Below are 17,052 nucleotides of genomic sequence, written 5' to 3' on the forward strand. Positions count from 1 at the left end.
AATTGTTTAAAGTTTTTGTTTTTTATCGTGTTTGAACACTGAAGTCTCTGTTTGCTTAACTTAGTAGTCAGTGAAAGAATAGACAGAAATTTAATTAAAGACCTGGAACCCGTAACTCTTCCGGTCTCTGCTGAGTGGCTCTGTGTGCATTTCAGGGCACACTTTTAACACCCAGCCAGTTGGTTGACAACTCTGCCTTAGTCTTCACATTCTGCTTTCCCATAGCTTCATGGTCATCTGGAGGTGAAAGCTTAGGGCCTTCTCATATTTTCCTTGAGAATAAGCGTTGTGCTTAGAATGTGCACAATCATATGTGTGTGACCTTTTATAGTGCCAGTAATATGTCAGAAGTCTTCAAAACTCCTATTTATATTTCCTAGCTTTTTAAGTTTTCCAGCTACCATATTATTTGCCCTAACTGTTATCTACCACTTTAGTCTACCATGATTTAAAAAAGTTGCCTTTCAATGTTTTCAATAAGTATGCTAGTTAAAAAGACTTTCATGGGCCAGTTACAAATGAGGTCAAATAAAGACAGTTTTATAAGTGATATCTTGCAGTAAGCCACGTTCCAGGTCAAACAGTAATTCTCAGAGAACTAAGCTGAAGGCTGCCAGATTGCTTGTAGTCAGTGATTGAGGGATATTTATTTTCAAGGTAACTGTATAACTTGAGAGAGGGTGATGAGAATAAGCAGCCTAAAATAACACAAAGCTTACAGTTCTTACCATAATTTAACCTTTCTTTCTCTTTTGGTTTTTTGTTTATTAAATAAATTATTTTTAGATCCCTCAAAGCATTTGGCTAATTTCCAGAGTTTTAAAAGAGCTGATTCTGATTATTTTTGCACATTTTTAATTGTTTATATGGAGGAGATAATTTGCATATGCCCTCACATCATCATTTTCATTGCTATCACTCTTCTTCTTCATATTATGGTCAAATGTAATATCACTAGAAATAAAAATATTTTCATGAGCACTTGCTAAGATCAAGATTCAGTCTTAAACTTGACCTTTTCAGAAATGCTTTTCAATATTCAGAAGGTAGTGGTTCCTTCCTAAATAACACAACATAGCTGTAAACAATTGGATCCATTTCCTTTCCTTACCCATTTCATTCAACAAATGTCTTTTCCCTCAACTCCCTTATGTTTTAGAATTATCTGACTCCTGTGGTCATCTTCTTTCTGAGGGTTAGCAATCATTCAATAACTTCTAAGCATATAAGTTTTTAGAAATTCATTTACATGATGTATAGTAGGCACACCATTTTTCATGGAATTGAAACAGGATTCCTTTTTATCTCAAACCTGCAGGTTGTTGGTAAGCATGTAAGTGATACTTTTCACTTTGGCTACATCACACCATTCTAAATTCATATCTTTTCAAGTGCTATTATTTCTGACATTTCAAGCTGTAAACCTAGAAAGGCAGTACTCAGATGTCCACTTTGTGGATTTTGTATTTTTCTACGTGATAGGCCTATGTAATAATATAGTTTTCCCTTTCAGACACTTCGAATAATTTAAAGCAAATTATTTTCATGGAAAACTGGTCCATGTTTGAGTCCTCAAGTGCTTACACTAGGAGGGAAGTAAACTTTTCAGATGAGTGTCTGTTTTACTACATTTCCGTAAGAAACATCAAATTTCATATTTCACTATTTTTAAACTAGAGAAACCTAGGAAATTGTTATTTTCCAAGAACAATATGATGCTGAATTTCCCCTTCTCCCTTCGCCAAATAGTGTGATAGAATTTTCAGTCATTCTCACAAGAATTAATAATTAATTATTCTATTATTGTTTCAAAGTAAAAATTCTCTGCCACTATCTCCACAAAATTTGTCACTTTGCCACCACCAGCACTATGATGACTGAGAATAATCAGAGCATAATTTGATTCCTATAATGTTAATAGAAGCCGACTAAATGGACATCATTTATTTGGTAAGTGTTAGAGTGTAAGCTCCACGTAGACAGTTTTTTATCTGTTTTTTTCAGTGTCAGATACCAAGATTTGAGCACAGTTTCTGATGTATACTCAGTGCTAAATAGCATGTTGAATGAAAAGGTGAATGACTCCTGTGCTCAAATTCTGTTTGATTAATTCAAACATAATCTGCCTCTTGTGCACAGGATGAAATTATCCTGACTCTGTATTTTTAATTATAATAATAGCAATATGAAATATATCTGTATAATTTTATAAAATTCACAAAATCATTTACAAACCACATTTTCTCACCTAAGACTCTAAACAGAGCAAGGCTTTATTATCATAATTTTATTGATAATCACATTTAGACTAGGAGAAATTGAGTGTGATTTATCCAAGAGTCACAGAGTGAGAAAATATCAAGAGGAGGTTTCCAACTCAGGGCTTATGACTTCTGAGTCTCTATGTATTTCACTACATCCATGCATTGTATATAGTATTTTTCAAAGTTTGCAAAACAATGCCCCTTATTTACCTTATGTGATTCTTTTATTTCTCCCCTTCCCCAACTTTGGAGATAAGCAGGGTTTTGTTTATCTAATGCTACACAAAAAGTCACCCCCAAACTTGGAAACCAAAATAATTATTTATGGTAATTTGTGTTGACTGAGCTCAACTGGTTATTTCTCACTTGAGATATCTCCTGGAGATATATAGTGGTAGCAAAATAGTAGCAGATAGTAGCAAAATCTAGAGTCATCTGAAAGTTCAACTAGACTGGACAACCAAGAAAGTATCTTCATTCACATGTCTGACACCTCAGGTGGGATTGCTAAAAGAGCAGACACTATAGCTCTTTTTCTTTTTGTGGACTCTCCATATGGCTATCTTGGGCTTCCTCAAACTTAGAGTCCTCAGAGTGCTTGAACTTCATGTTCAAAAAGTTGGCTTCCTACAGACTACACATTCCTAGAGGAAAAGAAACACGCCACATTCTATCATTTACACAGGGCAAGCCCTCATTTATTTTGGTTAAAAATTATACAAAAAAGTGAATACTGGACAGCATGTTTCACTAAGGGCCATTTTTCAAAAGACAGCCGCACTCTACAATGGTGAGCATACATATTGTAGATCTGAGTGGCCAATTTCTTTACCTATAGCCTGGGTTTGACTCACTTATTGGATTACCTTGGAAATCCGAGGTAAATCTTACTTAATTTCTATTAGTTTCCATTCCTCAAGTTTCCATTCCTCATTAAAGTATAGCAATTGCTACCTCATAAGGTTGTGTCACTTTTGAATTAGATAATCAAAATAAATGAACTTTGCACACTCTAAAGTGTTATCTATTTTATTAATGGTGTCATGGGACATTGGCTGCTTCTCTTTGAAAATCAAACCTTTCTTCACTGGTACCTTCTTAATCCTCAGAGACTAGAAATTTGAAGTCAAAATGTATCATATGAACTGATCTTTCACCTCCACCACCATTTTATTCCACTGTTATATGTACTCAACAGACTTCTTACAGTTAAATTCATTTTCCAAAGCAGCCATTCTGACTAACCACTCCCTAATATTCTCTGTACCAAATATGTCTCAAGCCTGGTAAAAAATGGACCCTATAATTTTCCTGGACAACATTTCCTTATAAATTCAAATTTACCTAAAATTATCTCCTCCATAATTATTCCTTAAGCTTCTTTGAGATCAGTAGCTTCAAAGTAGGTGAAGTCTCAGTAACTCGAGCAGAAGATGTTACCTATTAAGCATCTAGCACTATCGCAGGAATTGGTTTTCACTCAGTTGTTTAATTATCATCACTGTTCTCTCTCAATTAGGAAAAAATAAGGATACAAGAGAATAGAAAGTAGGGCAGTATCAGGTATTGTGTTGGAGAAAGGCAGAAAAATTGAGGAGCAATGAAGTGCATGTACGGAGGGTTACGCTGTGAAGATAGTACTTCAATAGTTTCCAACGCCGTGCAAAAAGAACTTTTATATTCTGAACCAATCTTAATGTTAAATGTAATCTTTATCTCTCACTCATTGCACTAAAAGAAATACTTGAATTATAATTCTTCATTTGAAACAAATGATAACCGGAATGATTCAGTATAGGGGAAAACATAAGGGGGAATGCAGAAATGGTCATTTTCAGGAAAATGCTCTCTGGTAAGAGGATAGGATGTGGTGTGGTCTTTGCTAGAATTACTGACAGACCAGCCACTCTCAAAGGAAGGAAAGCAAAGAATGTGATTTCAGATGCAGGCATGCTGATGGATTTGATGGTGGGAGCATCAGGAAATTCTCTTTTGGCTGCTTTCATTTTCCCTGTAAAATGAAAAACAAGAATGTTAGCTGAGAGAGGAAGGGCAGAAAAATTTGGAGGTTTAAGAAGAGAGGTCAAAGTGTACCTCAGAAAGGTACATGTCCCAGCTAGGACCCAAAAACTCTTTTAAGGGATTAGTATGAATGGTGGAAAAGAAAGAATTTTGCTTTTCTCAGATCTGGAATTGCATGCTATATTGGTCTGGAGCTGCTAACAGCCATCTTTCCAAATGTGTAGAAAAGTCAGACTGAAAACAAAGTCGACACAGAAAATAATAGAACAAATATGGAATGAGAGAGGCAAAATTCTTACATTACCATTGCAGGGCATGATAGCAGCCAGGCTTGTACAGAAAGCACCCCCTGAGGTTTTCTACTACATGAGTGAATACATTTCTTTGTTGATTAAGCTTGTTTGAATGTGTGTGTTTTTGTCAATTATAATCAAAAGAGTACTCAATACATCAGATAGTTAAGGAGTGGTGTTTTAAGTTTCAAATAATAAATTCTTAAAATGACCAGAAAAATAGTGTAACAAATTGATAGATTATCAAGATTGTTTTTAGAATTAGAAAACTGAGTTTGAATTTTGACTGATCCATGTAATGAGATGTGTGAACTTTGGGCTTACTTAATCTCCCTGAGCTTCGTATCATCTATAAATTGAGTATAATGATAACATCTCCCATGTAAGTCCTGGGCAATATATCAATGTTTTATACATATTATCTTTCCAATATTCCAATTCTCCAGTAGAGCAGGTATTATTGTCTTGCATTTACAAATGAGAAGAGTGAGACTTAGCAAGGTTAATAATCAGCCCAACATTCCACAACTAGTAAGGTGGTATTGAACCCATCTTTCTATTACCTGAAACCTGGAGTGACCACAAAATCTCAATTCACCTGGGACTATTGTAATCTGTGCTTATTGCACCTGCATTCCATCCAATTAGCAAAAAAAAAAAAATCTCGGATTTGACAATAGATTAGATGGTCACCGTTGAAGGTTGGGTTTTACAAGAAGCTGACTCTGAAGTCACAGATGAGCTTGCCGGAAGTTAATTGGGGAATACTTTCTGGATCTACACCTTAGGGGGTAAAAAAAAGATCAAGATTGGCCAGGGGAAGAACAAAAGCCTCAGCAAACCCCACAGGGACCTTGGAAGCTGGAATGACACTTTGGAGTTGTTCCATTTGGAACAAGAGTTTCTGAGCCATGATATCACTGTATCATCCCACTCACCATATGAGGTCCTGCCCTAAGAAAGGGAGTGCTCTTCAACAAGATAGCACTCTTCAGCTGAGGACAATTTCTGGAGAAAGCTGACAGCTGAGAGTTTTATGCTGGCAGCACTCCCAGTAGCTGGAGAAAGAAGTTCTTCAGAAGGACTGGGCCACGTACATCTCTACCACAGCTGTCAACTTTCATTTCTCATGATTGACTTACTGCCTCTGGACAATAGTTTCTTTACAAAGTTGCTCTGAGTATTTTTTTTTTTTTTTGAGATGGAGTCTCACTCTGTCGCCCAGGCTGGAGTGCAGTGGCACGATCTTGGCTCACTGCAAGCTCCACCTCCCGGGTTCACACCATTCTCCTGCCTCAGCCTCCCAAGTAGCTGGGACTACAGGCATCCGCCACCATGCCTGGCTAATTTTTTGTGTATTTAGTAGAAATGGAATTTCACCGTGTTAGCCAGGATGGTCTCGATCTCCTGACCTCATGATCCGCCTGCCTCAGCCTCCCAAAGTGCTAGGATTACAGGCGTGAGCCACCACGCCCGGCCGCTCTGAGTATTAATAAAAGCATGCCTATACTATGTTTAATAGTACCTGGTATATATTAATATAGACTTACATATTTATACACACACCACACCTATTCCTATACATATAGATTCAATAAATGGCAACAATTATTTTGTTAAATGTTATTATGTATTATGTGTGATATATATTATAATAACATAAATATTATTGTAAAGTTACCACTTCAAAACGAGGAGTCTGAAATCATTGAAAAATAAGATTTATAAAATTTTCTTTGGAGTTTGTCTAACTTGAAAGATCGCCAAGAGCAGCCCAGCACAATGTCCTGATACATAAACTGTTAAAAATCCTGAAGCTTCCTGAGAGCCACATAGGCAGAAAGAATCTAGGTATAGGTCAGTGAAAGGAATCCCATATGAGAAGTGGTGGTGGAGGAAGTGTGGGTTGGTGGAAGAGATGTATGGCTATTAACGTGCTTTTGAAATCCACTAATTCTCATACTCAAAAGCCTTTGGGAAGAATAGAGGAAAATGTTTTTCCCCTATTTGCAATCTTCTTTAAGTACTAAGCCCATAATTGGGGTGGTTGTGGAAAAGGTGGATCTAGAACTCCATCAAACAACTTCCCTCTGGCCATTTCTGCATCCTCACTGTATTATTTGTTAATTCTACTCCTAAAATTGTGTGGAGGTTAACCAGGGCTTCAAACTAAACATATTAGTAGTAAAAGAGAGATTCCCTATTGAATTAATCTGACGTGATTACAGAAAAGACAACTCATTCCTCCAGGACTTGGAGACTTTGAAGTATGCACATGCATAGAAAATGTGGTGGTCAATTTTTCTAAGGTCAGCTTGGCTGGGCTAAGGAATGCCCAAATAGCGGGTAAAACATTATTTCTGGATGCGTCTGTGAAGGTGTCATTTTGATAGACTGAGTGAAGATTGCCCTCACCAATGTGGGTGGAGCTCATGCAATGCATTGAGGACCCAAACAGAACAAAAAGGCAGAGGAAGGGAGAACTGGCTGTCTCTGCTTGAGTTGGGACATCACATTTTTCTTTCTTTGGACATCAGATATTTGGTTCTCTGGACTTTGGACTCAAAATGGAATTTCTGCCATTGATTCCCCTGGTTCTCAGACCTTGAGCTTTGGACTGGCACTACACTACTTGCCTTCCTGGGCCTCTGGCTTGCAAACAGCAGTTGATAGGATTTCTCAGCCTCCAAAATCACATGACCCAATCCCTCATAATAATTATCTTTCTATATATTTTTATATAGTTATTGATTCTGTTTCTCTGGAGAACTCTGTCTAAAATAGATATTTGGAAATAGCAAGCAAAAATTTTGGAAACTCTTCCTAGTCAAAATATAAAGTAGACAATTAATTACCCTCATGGAGTAGTAGCATCCTGGGCAATATATTTTGCTAATGCAGCAAAATACAATTGTTAGTTGACTCACTCTAGCTCTAAGTCTATCTATCTATCTATATAATATATATGTTTTTTTTGTCTCTTTCAATTTTCTTATGCTGATCAAGACGATCAGAAGACTGGTTTTTAGACTATTGGTAACTACTACAAGTTTGAAATATTTAATTTGAGTTAATTCATATACATTATGAGAAAGTTTGAGAGAAACCTAATGCCCAATTAACAAATAATTTAAATATTATTTCCATTTTATTACTTGATTCCCCAAGTCTTTCAGTGGCTGCCTTGGATAATGGGTATGCTTTGGAATGTACATGTGAGATTTCAAAAGCAAAACAAAATGAATTATGACATTCTTTTATGAAGTAGAATTTCTGAGAGTAATTCAGTGTAAGTAAAATCAATATAAACATCTATATTATCCCTGATTGATGGGAAAAGGATAATATACTATCAAAACTACCTTGAAAGTAATCGTAAAGTGGATTTTCCACTCAGGATACCTTTTCACAGTTTTATTCCCTAGGAGAGAATGTCATGTGCTATTAACCCTCATGAACCCTTGACCTTGGTTCATATAAAGACAGTGAGAACTGGTCCTAGTTATTACAGAAATTAGGCATAGACACATTCTTGCTTTTATAGTAAGAAATAATAAGGTTTTCTTTCACTGTGGGGAGAGGTTATTAAAGCTAAATATTACAATGTTTTTTAAGGGAGAGAGTACGTTTTGACAATCCAAGAGAAGTGTATGTTTTGCATAAATACGTAATGTAGATTTGTGATTTTATAAAGATGACAAAAAGTAAAAACAAAGTAAGTCTGTTACGAACATATGGAAGAATAAGAAACATTCCTGTTAGACCAGCTTGTAAAAACAATTTAAATTATTAGACGGAGACTACATTTCATTTTATAAAGAGCAAAAATTAGATAGGTAATTGTCCTGTTACGAGTTATTCGAGAATGTTTTATATATTTAAATAATTCGCTACCAATGATGGCATGAACAGAAATACAGATTACATTTACTGTCAATCTCTATTTGAGGAGGTTTAATTTTGTGATTGTGTCCAGAATTGGTGGGTTCTTGGTCTCGCTGACTTCAAGAATGAAGCCGCGGACCTTAGCAGTGAGTGTTACAGTTCTTAAAGATGGTGTGTCTGGAGTCTGTTCCTTCATATTTTCAGATGTGTCCGGGGTTTCTTCTTTCTGGTGGGTTCATGGTCTGGCTGACTTCAGGAGTGAAGCTGCAGGCCTTAACGGTGAGTGTTACAGCTCTTAAAGGCGGCACATCTGGAGTTGTTCGTTCCTTCCAGTGGGTTCCTGGTCTCGCTGGCCTCAGGAGTGAAACTGCAGACCTTCCACGTGAGTGTTACAGTTCACAAAGGTGGTGTCCAGAGTTGTTCCTTCCTCCCATCCAGAGTTGTTCGACCCTCCCCGTGGGTTCATGGTCTCGCTGGCTTCAGGAGTGAAGCTGCAGACCTTCACTGTGACAGTTACAGCTCATAAAGGCGGCACAGACCCAAAGAGCCAGCAACATTAAGATTGATTGCAAAGAGCAAAAGAACAAAGCCACCACAGCATAGAAGGGCACCTGAGAAGGTTACCGCTGCTGGCTCAGGTGGCCTGCTTTTATTCCCTTATCTGGCCCCACCCACATCCTGCTGATTGGTCCATTTTGCAGAGAGCTGATTGGTGTGTTTACAAACCTTCAGCTAGACACAGAGTGCTGATTGGTGCATTTACAATCTTTTAGCTAGATGGAAAAGTTCTCCAAGTCCCTACCCGGCCCAGAAGCCCAGCCGGCTTCACCTCTCACTGGCGCTGGCTGCGGGACTTTGCTGCCGCACCTAGCCCGGGCACTCTGGCAGCCTAGAGAAAGCTCCTCCCAGACAATCAAGAGGAAAAGAGGGGAAGCGAGAAAGAGACGGAGAGCTGCCATCATGGCCAAAGACCCCGCGAAGAGGGACGGCGGTCCACGCACGGGACCCAGCCTCCGATCAAGCCCAGCAGGTGCCGAGATCGCGCCCACCCGGACCCCACACCAGCCGGCCAGCACTGCGGGCAGCCCCGGCTTCTGCCCGCGCCTCTCTCTTCACACTTCCCCGAGAGCAGAGGGAGCCGTGAGCTGAGATAGCACCATTGCACTCCAGCCTGGGCAACAAGAGTGAGACTCCACTAAAAAAAAAAAAATTACCATCACACACGGTTTTGTTTCACCCAATTGTTAATTCCTAAGTCTAAACTTAATCACCACAGAGCTCCTAAATGCTACACATGTGGTGGAGACTACATCTGCAGAACAAATGCTTCTGTTGGTTCATTTCTTACTGGGGCTGGACATAGCTGGTGTAAGACTCTTGGCATCCAAAGCTGCATATATTTGAGATAGCTACTAAGTTAGCTCAAAATTCTCACCTGTAGCCCAAGGTTTAGAATTGTTAGAGCCAGGAACTTTGGAGTTTATGGGGAATTGCTTCTTGACAGCAAAATATTTAATATCTTAAAGCACAGGAGGAGGAGGTGACCAAATCCAGAGATGTTCTCTGTGGATTTAACACCAAAGATAATAGGCTTTGCTTCATCTGCAATTTTAGCTTCCTCTTTACAGAATCACAAAGTGCTTTGGCCTCCTGTGCTGTCCATGGTTTAGCTGGTTAGGAAGGTGTTGAAAGAGATTAAGGAAAGAAGAACACAGTAAGACGCATTGAATGCTCAGTATGTGCAGGACGCAACCCTACAGGCTTAATATTACCATCATTCTGAATTTTGAAATGAGGAAACTGACGGTCAACAATATTAGGTCATCTGCACATAGCGCATGTGATCTAGGTGGGGTGTGGAAAATTGTGTAGGCCCTGAGTTCGGAGTTTAAAAGAACTGATTATGGAATTAGTGGGTATTTTTTATAATTTTAAAATAATTTTAGATTTTCTAAAAATTTGCAAGAATTGTACAAAGGTAATTTATGCCTTTACCTAAATTCCCTAGTTGTTAGCATTTGCTTAATTTCCTCTGCCTATGCACATATATTTTTAAATTACCTACTTTAAATAACATACAGTTTTTAAATTGAGTACTTCTTATTGTGAAACTCCATTCTTATAGGAAAAAAAAATAGAAGAAGAAACAAAAATTAGACTAACTACTACTACCAATTACTTGTATTTCCTCTCAGAGATAGTCTCTATAAAGAGAGTACACACACATACACACACACACACACACACACACACCTTGCTCACAAATGGGAATACACATAGACAGTGCTTTATACTTTTCTTTCGTCGCAGCCTCCAACTCCTGGGCTCAAGAAATCCTCTCACCTCAACCTTCCAAGCAGCTAAGACTATAGGCTCGCGCCACTACCCTGACTAATTTGTTTTTTAATTTTTGTAGAGATGGGGTCCTAGTATTTTGCCCAGGCTGGTCTCAGACTCTTGGGCTCAAGTGATCCTTCCACCATGGCCTCCCAAAGTTGATTTTTATGCTCCTAATTTTTATGTCTCATTTTATGTAAAAAATATAAAATGTTAAAATTTAAAATATTTGTAAGTTACTTAAAAAATTCAAATATTACCTTGTCCAGCTTTATAAATTTGCCCATCCACACAAAGCTTGCTGGGTCCACACCTGTGCCACAGCAGAGGACCCAGGGCCCTGTCTCACCTTGACAATGTGTGGAATCCTGGCTGGGATGCCCCACGAGAGCTGCCCACACAGGTCATCAAGGGAGTCTTCCCCAAGCAGGAGCCAGCTGAGCAGAGTGGGCAAATCCCAGGCTGGGGCCAGTTCTGAGGGAGGAGATGACCTGCTTCTGGCCTGGCCATTATTCTGGTGCTTGTCATCACATTTCTTGTTCTTTTCATGTCACATTTTTGTAGATGGCTTATTTTCTGGCAAAATGCAGGTGAGCCGATTAGTAGGAACATTGCCTCCTCTATTTGCTGGACCTTTTTACCCCTCCTGGGCTCGTAGGTAATTACACCTTCAGGAAACTGGGACTCCAACTGCCACAGAGATCACCAAAATGTGGTCTTCCTCGCTGCCGTATTGGGCTAACTCTGCCGCTGGTAGGCATGAGGAATGCAATTGAGGTTTATCTTCAAATTCTTAATATCTTTTGACTTTAAAAAATGTTGTCATTTTTTTTTATCTGAAAACCCAAAATTTATAAGTACACTTCACAAAGTCACCTTTTGTGAGCACAGGACAGGTGGGTGCAAACGCCCCCTCTGTGGCAGCTGCTTCTCCAGGGTCTTCAGCTGCGAGCCTGCTCCCCTTACGGGGTCAGATGCCCTCCTTCTTTTGGGCAGTTCCAGGCTCCTCTTCAATCTCTCCCTCGGGCCTCTGGGTCAGGGGCCTGGCTGCAGATGCTGTGTGAGCTCAGCAAGGTGGAGCTCTGATTCCTGCACTGGGACACCTGGGAGCCCCAGCCTCCAGGGCAGCCCAGATGGTGGGCTGTGAGCAGCCCGGAAACACTGTCAGCTTCTCAATATGACAGCCAGGCCAGGGCCGAATACACTCTTCCCTCAGAGCTGGCCACAACCCAGTGGGCCTTGCCCACAAAACCTAGCCTGCTACCATCTGGCAAAATAACACTTTCCGTCTGGAAGTTAAAATAAGTTAGAAACCAAAACCAAAACCAAAACCCCAGGCTGTAGACAAGTCTCCATGGACATTCTCTGGCAGGCCACTCTCCCAGAGCCGAATGTGATGAAAGGAGCTGGACATTTCCAGACAGCTCCTGCTGCATCTGAACAGCACATCAAGCCCAAGAGGAAAGAACCCCCAATGGGAAGTGTGCCAGGGCCCCTGGTCCCCACAGCCAGGGACAAGATGGCAGTGCAGAGCTCAGCCCCTGGCTCTCTTGTCAGAAGTTCAGGCCAGCTCAGTGCTTCCCGTGTCTCCACTCCTCCTGACACAGCTGTCCTCTCCCTTCCTCAGCCTCTATCCAAACCCAGCACTTCCTCTGACCCTCCACTCAGATTCCACTTTTTTCCCCAAAATGTCGATGTCAACTCTGGCATGAAACAGTCACTCCTGTCCCACTGATGGGGGAACAAGGGCTCATTATCCAGTACTCTCACTGCAGGGGCTACATACCAGGCCATGGTCTAAGCCTTTGGAAATTTTGCCCCATTCAGTGCTCATAACTGCCCTGTTCTACCCATTTGCAGATGAGAAAGCAAGGCACAGCAAGGTTGTTGCGATTGTCTATGTCACACAGCTGGAAAGTAGTTAGCCAGGACATGGGCCTGAGCAGTCCAGCCCCATCTGTGTCCTAACCACTGCACTGAGCTACCTCCCTTCCCAGAGTCATTTCAAGGTCTGAGCCCTCTCAGCCTGGGGAACACCAGGAATCTTCCCCCGATCCCTCTGTGTTTAGTTTGCATGACACTGATGCAGAAACAGCCCCGACATTGGGGTTGAAAACCACAGTTACATTTCAATTTGGTTGTGTTCTCACCTAAAAGTCTCCTGTCTGTAGCCCAGGGCCCTCATGGACCTCGTCTGTCTGAGGCTTCCCTGGCCCCAGCCCCTGCTGTGTGCTCCCCGGCTCTGCTGTATCTCTCACTCTTGTATTAGGGCCTCATGCCAGTTCCTCATGACAGTCCCCCTTGAGATGCCACAACTCTGAGAGGATGGAGCTTGGTGTGGATCTTCTTTACCCCTCTGCCTAGCACAGGCCGGGCATGGAGCACGTGCTTATTTGTAAATGAACAATGATTCAATTAGTTGGTTATGTAAAAATGCCCCATAAGTGAATCACTATCTACATATAGCTACAGTAAGTTTAAGATAGTATTAGTTATCATTGCTAGCTCCATAGCCAGGGAAAGGAACTCTGTGAACTTCCCAGAATCCTGTTTCACCACTTGGAAATTGAGTGATTGGATATTATTGAGTTTTCTTTCAATGCTAAAATACCACAGTTCTACTGTTCATTTTATTTCTAACAACAGTTTGGTAAGGTGAGAAGGATGGTTTCTTTTCTCTTTATTTCAAGGAAAGAGAGATTCAGAGTAATTAAGCAAGTGTCAGAGGTGACATGACCAGTGTATGGGACGCTTGGTGATGGATCATGCACTACGTTGTGATGCTGGGACAATCTAGGTGAGAAGATGAGACATATAAGCACAGAGTACATGGAGAGTTTGGAAATTAAGAACAAGCCATGAGATCTAAGCTGTATGGGAAGGGGTATCCCAGCACCACAGGTGATATAATGTCTTCAAATGTGACTCAGTACAGTCCCAGTACTGGTGTCCAGAAGGATACTGGTGTCACCCCTCTCCCAGCTTTAGACAGCTCAACACACAGAGAGAGACTGTTTGGAAGAAAGTAAGGAAAGAGAACAAGATTCTCTGCCTGTTAATCCAGATACTTCTTGCAGATCTTATCCAAGACCACCAATGTTGATATGAAGCCAGCACATCACTGGGTCTTACCCACAGCCCATTTTAACCCTACTTGGGTACCTTGTTGCTATTTTCACTCAAGGCCCTAGGAATTAGCAGGTTGCAAAGCCAGCCAGGCTTCTGTCCTTCCCTTCAGGGTGGTGAGTTCTTCCAGGACCCAGGAAGGTCCAGAGATGCCATCCAGGAGACAGGGCCTGGAGTCGGAAACCTTACAAATGTTCTTGGTGGTCCATTCTACTGCAACTGAGCTGGCACCCAAACCACAAAAAAAGGTCCTTCTCACTCTTCTCTCGTCTTTCCACAGGCAGTGGAGCCTCTCCTCATGGTCACCACCACAGGCACACAGGGAGTACTGCCAGGCCACTGCCAATGTTCACTTAGAACCCAAGGGCCCTTCAGTCAGCTTGTATGAATGCTACCAGGCCTAGGACTCACCCTTCAGGGCAGTGAGCTCCCTTTGACCCCGGGCAGGCCCACAAATGCCATCCAAGAGCCAAGGCCTGAAATCAGAGACCTGAAGAGCCCATTCGGTGGTCTACCCCAGTGTGGCTGAGCTGGTTACTGAAACCAGCACATTTCAGTCTCACCCAAGGCCCACAGTCTACTACCTGGGTATTGCTGCTGGTTCTTCAGGGCCTGTGGACTCTTTATTCAGCAGGTGATGAATCCTGCCAAGACTGAGCTCTTCCCTTCAAGGCAGCAGGTTTTTTCCTGGCCCAGGATGTGTCTAGATACGTATTCCAGGAAGTAGGGCCTGGTGACTCTGCCCAGTGTCCTCCTCTACTGTGGCTGAGCTGGTTTCCAAGATGCAAAACCAAGTCTTCTTTCCTCTTTCCTCTACCCTTGTCAAGCGAAATGAAGGAGTCACTTTTGTTGCTGTGAGCTGATCTGCCTGGGCTTTTACAAGGAGTGGTGCAAGCACTCCCTTACCACCTGGGCTTGTGTCTTCCTATGTCCTGTGTCCCTCTTATCCACCAGTTCTGAGCACAGCGCAGCACTAAGACTTGCCTAGGAATTTCAGTCCTTGTGACCTAGACTTTCTTTTCTTTTCTTTTTTTTTTTTGAGATGGAGTCTCACTCTGTCACCCAGGCTGGAGTGCAGTGGCACGATCTTGGCTCACTGCAAGCTCCGCCTCCCAGGTTCACTCCATTCTCCTGCCTCAGCCTCCTGAGTAGCTGGGAGTACGGGCATCTGCCACCACGCCCGGCTAATTTTTTGTATTTTTAGTAGAGATGGGGTTTCACCGTGTTAGCCAGGATGAGCTCAATCTCCTTGAGCTCTTGATCCACCTGCCTCGGCCTCCCAAAGTGCTAGGATTACAGGCATGAGCCACCATGCCCAGCTGTGACCTAGACTTTCAAGTTTATGTAGTGCCCCAGAGCACTTTAGCCCATGGTGCGAAGCTTGCGGAAACTCAACTTTTAACCACTGTGATGGGAGATACCCCTCTGGCTAGGGCTGGTGTAAATGCTCCCTCTATGGGTGTTGGCTGAGTTCTGCCCAGTGTTGCTCTCCACTGTGACAGGGCAGCACTGAGTTCCAATGCAAAGTCCCCAGTCTCCACTCTCTCTCTCCTCCAACAAACAAATTCTCCTCCTGCCAGAAGATGAGGAAGGGATGGCGTTGGCAATTTAAGACTGTCTTTCCTACCCTCTTCAATGCCTCTTTCAGTCATATGAAGTTAAAAGGATGTACTTTGATTGCTCACCTGATTCTTGGTTCTAATGAAGGATTTTTTTGTTTGTTTTGTGTGTGTGTGTGTGTGTGTGTGTGTGTGTGTAGATAGTTGTTAAATTTGGTGTCTGGCAGGGAGGACCATTGGTGGAGGCTTCTTTTTGACCCTCTTGCTCTGTCTCCCCCTTTTTCCTTATCCACAATTTATGCATCGGAAAACAATACTACTGAGAACCGCCAATTGCCCACGGCCACGTGGTGAGAAATAGGCAGAGCCAGCAGCTCTGGTCACATTCTAGACACCCTGCCCATCTCTGAAATACTACCATGCCTCTGTTTGCATTACAAACAGCCTTACCTGCCAACTGTCTGTGTACTTGTCCACTTTCCCATTGGTTTTAGAACTTCCTTTACACAGGAGCTGTCTTGTTCATTTTTGCTTCGTCTAGTATTTTTTCATAGTGCTTGGTTTAGAGGGCTATTCTATGATTTTTTTTTCCCTTTTTACTACATAGATTCTACCCTCACTGAGGATCTCAGTGTATGTGTGAGGAAAACGGGGGCAGCAGACAGGGTGGGGCCTCGTGACACCTTGGGTTGTGTCTCCTGCTCACAGAAGCCTGGTTGCACCACAACAGGCAATTATATCTAAACACGCGCCTCATTTGTCTCCTGCCCTCTCCACCCACCACAACAGGCAATTATATCTAAACACGCGCCTCATTTGTCTCCTGCCCTCTCCACCTCTGCTGGTTGCACCACAACAGGCAGTTGTATCTAAACATGCGCCTCATGTGTCTCTTGCCCTCTCCACCCACCACAACAGGCAGTTGTATCTAAACACGTCCCTCATTTGCCTCCTGCCCTCTCCACCACTGCTGATTCCCTTTGACAGTTACACCTGCCACCTGATCACTTCCTCGTTACTGGGACCCACCTTTCTTCCCCCTTATTATGCTCTTTCCAGACAAAGACCTTGATAAAAGTAAAAACATGTTCTCTGTCCACAGAGCCAAGAATGTCAAGTTTCCATAATCAGCAGTCACACAACATTGTAAAATGCTCTGAGACAGAGACATAAAAATAAGTGTATCTATATGTGTGACATGTAAATGCTCTCAGCCAATCTTACATGCACTTGCACTTGGTAACTTGTCAGTTATTTCAAACATCAACACAAAATGTTTTCCACAAAAAGCACCCACAAGATAGGCCCCACTGACGAAGGAGTTCCCATGGTGGGGCAGGCTTGCAAAAACCACTTGAAGAGAACAAGTGGTGTGCATTGCAGGGGATCCCACCCTACTACACTTTCAGCCTGGAGAATGTCTTAGGATCAGGCAGGACCTTGGGAAGTCAAAACACTAATTTCAGATTGCTTCTTAAAATGGAGTCTTGGAAATCCAGGGACACCCAGACTTTGGCTGCTGTCACTCATTTTTTTCTTTTGTGCTATAGCCCCAGGAAGCTACAA

At 41.9% G+C, this 17,052-nt stretch overlaps 1 protein-coding gene across 1 annotated transcript in view; it reads right to left on the reverse strand.

Moving 5' to 3' along the window:
• Positions 1–4,193: 4,193 nt before the first annotated feature.
• LOC129137938 (collagen alpha-1(I) chain-like) overlaps positions 4,194–17,052 on the reverse strand; it is a 73,927-nt gene continuing 61,068 nt past the window's right edge. Inside the window, exon 5 of the mRNA XM_063795496.1 lies at positions 4,194–4,275. The gene's annotated coding sequence lies outside the window, so the exon portion shown is untranslated. The remainder of the gene's footprint in view (positions 4,276–17,052) is intronic.

The sequence above is a fragment of the Pan troglodytes genome, chromosome 17 (genome assembly GCF_028858775.2).
Source record: "Pan troglodytes isolate AG18354 chromosome 17, NHGRI_mPanTro3-v2.0_pri, whole genome shotgun sequence".
Classification (NCBI taxonomy): Eukaryota; Metazoa; Chordata; class Mammalia; order Primates; family Hominidae; genus Pan; species Pan troglodytes.